This window comes from Lissotriton helveticus, chromosome 4_1 (genome assembly GCF_964261635.1).
Source record: "Lissotriton helveticus chromosome 4_1, aLisHel1.1, whole genome shotgun sequence".
NCBI classification, from domain to species: Eukaryota; Metazoa; Chordata; class Amphibia; order Caudata; family Salamandridae; genus Lissotriton; species Lissotriton helveticus.
Window position 1 is genome coordinate 144,432,730 of NC_136063.1, and position 6,000 is coordinate 144,438,729.

Consider the following 6,000-nt stretch of genomic DNA (forward strand, 5'->3'; position numbering starts at 1 on the left):
ATTCCTTAAATGCAATGCATGAAAGTTTTAAAAATAGCGAATTCGCTAATAGGGCACGCAAATTACCATGAAGTACAACTTCATGGTATGCAAAAACGTTGAAAAATGCACTAAAGTGCATTTTTCAAAGTTTCATGTTGCGCACACACATGCCCTAAGGGCATGTGTGTGCGCAACATATGTGCACAGATCAATTTCAGGGGTGCAACAGGGTGTCCTTTGGACACCCCTGCACCCTTGAAATCGCAATCGCAATTTGCGATTCGCTAATTGCGAATCGCAAATTGAGATTGTCTTCCCATTCATTCCTATGGGCCTCTAGGCCCATAGGAATGATTGGGGAGGTATTCCTTAATTGCGACTCGCAATTTGCGAGTCGCCATTAAGGAATTCTAAGAAATCGCTATTTTTTTTGCGATTTCTTGATGCATTCCATTTTGCTATTCCTTAATAGCGAATCAGTATTTTTCACTAATAAGGAATCGCAAAATGGGTTGTTGATACATCTGGGGGTAAGTGTTTTGCCCAGAATCATAGGATGTTGAGCATCGTTGCCGAGACTTGAACCCGGTTCCCCAGAATTAAGATCTACCGCCCTAGCCGTTAGGCTTAATCCTCTTCCCTATATAAAAAGGGACACACTAGCAGCGCAAGGGGCTTGTAAATAAGCCCCTAAGTTTAAAAAAAAATGCAAAATATGCAGCCGCTGCTGAATTAAATGGCAAATTCTACAAATCCATAATATTGTAGAAAATGACATGGATGCAGCATTATGTAATTCCAGTAGCCCTGCCCATATTCAATTCTGAGTCGAAAATATAGATGTCCCCCCACTGCAATCCAATTTCAGGCCAATATATTTTTGAATGACCATTCAAGAGTGGGCAAGTGGTCTGAAAAACTAAGTTCAGGAGTTTTCTTGGGAAGGCGCGGCTGTAGAAAGGACAATTATTATTATTATTATTATTAACGAGTTTTAATATAGCGCCTGGTTACCATTAGGCATCCCCGCGGTCTTCCGGAGAAAGCCACTACCACACAAAGCACCAGGATTAGGCAGGGAACAGGAAAGTTTTTAAAAGTTTACGAAACCGTAAAAAGCTCGCTTCCGAGCGCAGGTACAGGGGGAGAGAGTTCCACAGGATGGCCACATTTATAGAGAATCTTCTACCACCTCGCCTTCCTCGCCCTCATAACCTGCAGCAGATGTTGATGGTCAGAGCGGAGAGAGCGGGAGGCCTTGTAAGACTGGACCATATCCCCCAGAATGGGTGGGCCTTTCCCCTGTAGTATCTTATGACCTACACAGAGTGCCTAAAATTTCACCGTCTCTCTGACGGGGAGCCAATGTAGTGCCTTCAGTGCACGGCGAGCCGACTGGCGCCTAGGAATGTCCGTCAGGAGCCTGGCGGCCGCATTCTGCACTTGCTGCAGTTTGTTTAGGGTGGACTCTGGGGCGCCCAAAAACAGTACGTTACTAAAGTCCAGCCGCGAGATGATAAGCCCCTGAATAAGTAACCTCCTAGAGGCCGCTGGAAGAAGAGGTAGGATCTTCCGGGCTGATCGGAGCAGGCCGAAACACACGCCTGAGATCTTTTTTGCGTGTGTTTTAAAAGAGAGGTCCTGCTCAAGCCACACCCCCAGGCTCTTGATCTCCTGCTTGGGGGTGGGTACGGGTCCCAGGCAGCTGGGCCAACTGCTAGGTGGTAAAGAGGGAGGGGAGTTCCCAAGCAACATCAGTTCCGTTTTGGAGCCGTTGAGCTTAAGAGCTGAGCTACACATCCACGTAAAGATCTTATCCAGGCACGTGTGCAGCCGGTCAGGATGGTGAGTTACCTGGGGAAGACCTACCACCAGCTGGGTATCATCAGCATAGCTGATGATCTTGACACCCAGAGGCAGTACCACACTCTCCAGGGGGGCCATATAAATGTTAAATAAGGTAGGGCTCAACGATGAGCCCTGTGGCACACCACACTGGAGAGGTACTGAGGATGATTTCTCATGGCCTTCCCACACCTCAAATGTCCGACCTTCCAAAAAGGAAGCAAACCACTTGAGGGCCATCCCGGAGACCCCCACCCCCGACAGCCGACGGAGAAGAACCTGATGGTCTACGGTGTCAAAGGCAGCACTAAGGTCCAGGAGGATCACTGCCACCGATCCCCCTGAATCCAAAATGCTCCTTGCACTCTCCACGACTGCCAGCAGGGCAGTATCGGTCCCCTGACCGGGGCGAAAGCCAGTTTGGGATTTGGCCAGAAGGGAATTGGACTCCAGGAAGCCCGATAGGCGACTATTCACCAGCTTCTCCGCCACCTTACTAAGGCCGGGGAGCAGGGAGATAGGCCTAAAATTAGCGAGGTCGGCTGGGTCCAAGTTAGGCTTCTTCAAAAGAGCCTTCACAACCGCTCCCTTCCAGCTAGGGGGTACCACTCCTTGGGCAAGAGACAGATTTATAAGGTCCGTCACTGGCCGACCGATGGTAGGGGCTACCTGCTTCAAGTACTTCATGGGTGCAGGGTCTTTCGGAGAACCACTTTTCATGGTTATCAAAGCTGTGAAGACTTCTTCCACGGTGACAGGGCCGAGAGAAACGAGCTCTACCGAGCGCACCCTGGACTGAAGCCCTGGGCTACCACCCGAGGCAATATCCTCGGTAAGCCGGGGGAGAGATGCAAGGATGTTATCAATTTTTGTCTTGAAAAAGGAGGCCAGTTCGGAGCATTTCTCACGTGGGTCCTCGTGAATGACCTGAGGTTCGGGGGCTTTTAAAAGTTCTTTAATGACCCGAAATGATTCCTTCAAGGAGTTGGCCGCAGAGCCAATTCTCTCCGCAAAGAATCCAGATATAGCTACCCGAATAGCAGATTTGTAGGTACTAAGAGCCGTCCGATATTCTCTCCGGCTCGTTTCGCTCCAATCTTTCCTCCATGTCCGCTCCAGCCTCTTGCAGCCCTTCCTCAGTGTCCTCAACTCAGATGTATACCAGGGCGCAGATCACACTCTCTTACCCGTAGTGAGTTGTTTCTTTTTGGGGAGGAGAGCATCCAGTGAGTTGGTAAGCCAGGTGTTAAGATTCTCATCCGCGACTAGCGGATTGGACCCAGGGGGAGGCCGCGACGCCTCCAAATGTGCCGCCCATTTATCAACTAGGAGCCTAGACCAGGTTCTATCCATGGTGTAAACCCTAGGGGCCAGCGCAGCTGGGATGTCGAACTGCCACTGGGCAGGCACCATAAAGTGGTCTGTCCAAGGCAGAGCCAGCGGTGGAAATGCTCTGAGGCCAATCGAGTTGGAGAATATAGGGTCCAGCAGGTGGCCTTTCCCATGTGTGGCACCCGAGTTGGCCAGGTTGAACCCAAAAGTTTTGAGATCACCTAGCAGATCTGCTCCCAGAGAATTGGAAGGGTCGTCAAGGTGGATGTTGAGATCACCTAGGATGACAAAGTTACCCGTTGAGGAAGCCAGAAGTGCAGTTGTTTCTAAAAGGGAGTTGAGAAAATTTCCCAGGGTTCCTGGTGGACGATAAATAAGCAAACCCGCCATAGATGCCGTAGGTGATAAGCGAAGAGAGAACTGATAGCTCTCACAATCGCTCACTCCTCCATCCTGAGCCTTACAAACTAGTGAGTCCCTGTAGAGGATAGCGACTCCTCCTCCCCTCCCCACAGGCCTGTCCCGATGGGATATGAGAAAGCCTGGAGGGAGTGCTCTGACGATGTCAGGGCCCGAGCTGGGGGAGATCCAGGTCTCAGTAAGGAATAGCACATCCAGGTCATAGTCCAAAATAAGGGAATTGATCTCAGTAGCATGACTAGGTAGAGACCGACAATTCAATAACGCCATGGAGAGCACTGACTTAACGGGAGCCGTATTCCGACCCACAGTACAAGCCCTACAAGGCAGAAACGGTAATGATCCTACCTGGGCGAATTTGCAAGTAATAGGGTGGAAAGGCCGCCAGGACATGAGTTCCTCCCTCCCATACATGGTACAAGTACGAGGAGGCTCCAATAAATCGGTCATAAGGACTGGCCCTGGGCCCGTCTGGGCCCGGACGGGCACAGACGGGCTGAACTCTGGCGTAACTCCGGCGTCAATCTGGCGTCCCCGCTGCGCGTAGCCACTGCGCGTAAGCATGGCTCCCTAAATAGTCTCCAAACGAAATGGAGAGAGGACTTGCTGGTGCGCTGGTGCGACAAGGCTTAAACATATGGGAAATAAAGTACCTTTAAAGGGCCCTTACAGTTTGGTGTATTGTGTACTGGCTCTTCAATATTGATAATTGGACTTAAAAAGTAAATACTCCAAGCTATTTCCCAAGGGATTAAGATGTCTCTGTTTAGACTGAATCCTATTGTTGCTTCGTGATGGTTTTGGCTGACATTTTGGTTTGGTGTGCCTAATTGGCTTGAGGTTGGCATACAAACATAGCCAGCTCATTGAATGCTGCTGCACAAGGCGTTCCGCCAGGTGGCTTGGGCGGGGTTGAACCTCAGCGCAAGGGGTGAGAAGATGGACCTTATTTTTGGAATCAATTACTGGTTTTAAAACAATAATAACGTTTCTGATGGGATTGGCAAAACAAATGCTGCATTGTTCCCCTGAACCAGCTCTCCAGGGCACAATTGGTAGGAGAAACCCATTTTATTGCATCTAATACACAGGTGCCTGTTTGAGAGTTGGCTCTGAGCATCAAACATGGAGATATTAAGATGGGTTATTAAGAGCTTCCAAAAGTAAGTGGAAGCAAAGAAGGGGCTGGGACCACCAGGAAGTTACAGCACCGGACTGGGCGCAAATAGAACAAGTCTAATAACTTATGGTTGATGATGCTCGAGTTAATCACACCGATGTTCAATTCCCCTAGATGTCATTCAATTCCAGTGTTTTTTAGCTTGTCACTTTTTACCCGAGAAAAGTGCCCGCTAGTTTAAACAGCTGGGCCATGTTTCCTGTGAATGGGAAGAGAAGCAATCCTAGGCAAACTTCAGTTTTATGAATGAGGGTGTGGCTTTACTGCTCATGGTGGTACCCATGTCTCACATAACTCGCTCACGCAGAGAGACACTAACCTAGTTAAAAGGTGATGAGCTACTGTTTGTCTCTCGTTAGCTTTTTAGCTTATTGTACCATTAAAGAAGGGAGCTTACTGTCGTGTTTGCTCCGCATATACTCTGCAGCCCCCACATCACACGCAGGACACAGGTGAGTGTAATTACATTTATTTATTCTTCTTCTGGTTACAGCTCGGCACCCACGTCTATTCCTGTCCTCGTCCTCGTCCTTACTGCCCTCTTCCTGTCCCCTGACCGGATGTGGTGTCCGGTGACCTGGTCACCTCCCTTATGACCCACAGGGTCCTAGTGTCCTTACTCGTCAGGTCACTACATCTCCCCCCTTGTTGCAAACAAATGTTCATGGTGCTCTTCTCCTTCTTATTGTCGTGGTGAGAAAATGGAACAGATATATATTGAGAGAGAGAGAGAGAGAGAGAGAGAGAGAGAAAGAGTCAGTCTCGTCGACCCTTCTCCCCAGTCTCTTTTTCTACTTTTTCCTACGTATTCTCTTTGTCCCCTTGCACCCCTTCCTTGGTCGTCCTTTTCTGCCATCATCCTTTCTTCTGCCTTTCTGTTGTCCTCCGTCTGCTCTCTTTTTGTCAACCTCTCTTCGTGTTGATCGTTGTTCTCCGCCCTCCGCTTTGCTTCTTGCTCCTCTCTTTCTGCGGCCGCCCTTTGCTGTCTTTTTCTTCTCGCTCATTCTTTTTCCTTCTCTTCCCTTTTTTCTTGTTCCTACCTCTTCTCTTTGCTTGCTATCGGCATGTCCTTTCTCTTTTTCATATGTCATCGTTATGAGGCCCATCTTTTTAGCGGTGCTGTTGCTCATCAAGCATGGTCCAGGGGCATCGCCTTTGAGAACATGAATGTCTTCCTTCTTTACTTTGTCCTCGTACCTCAGTTCCTCTGTGAATTTTCCCAAATTCGTTATCTCTTTCTT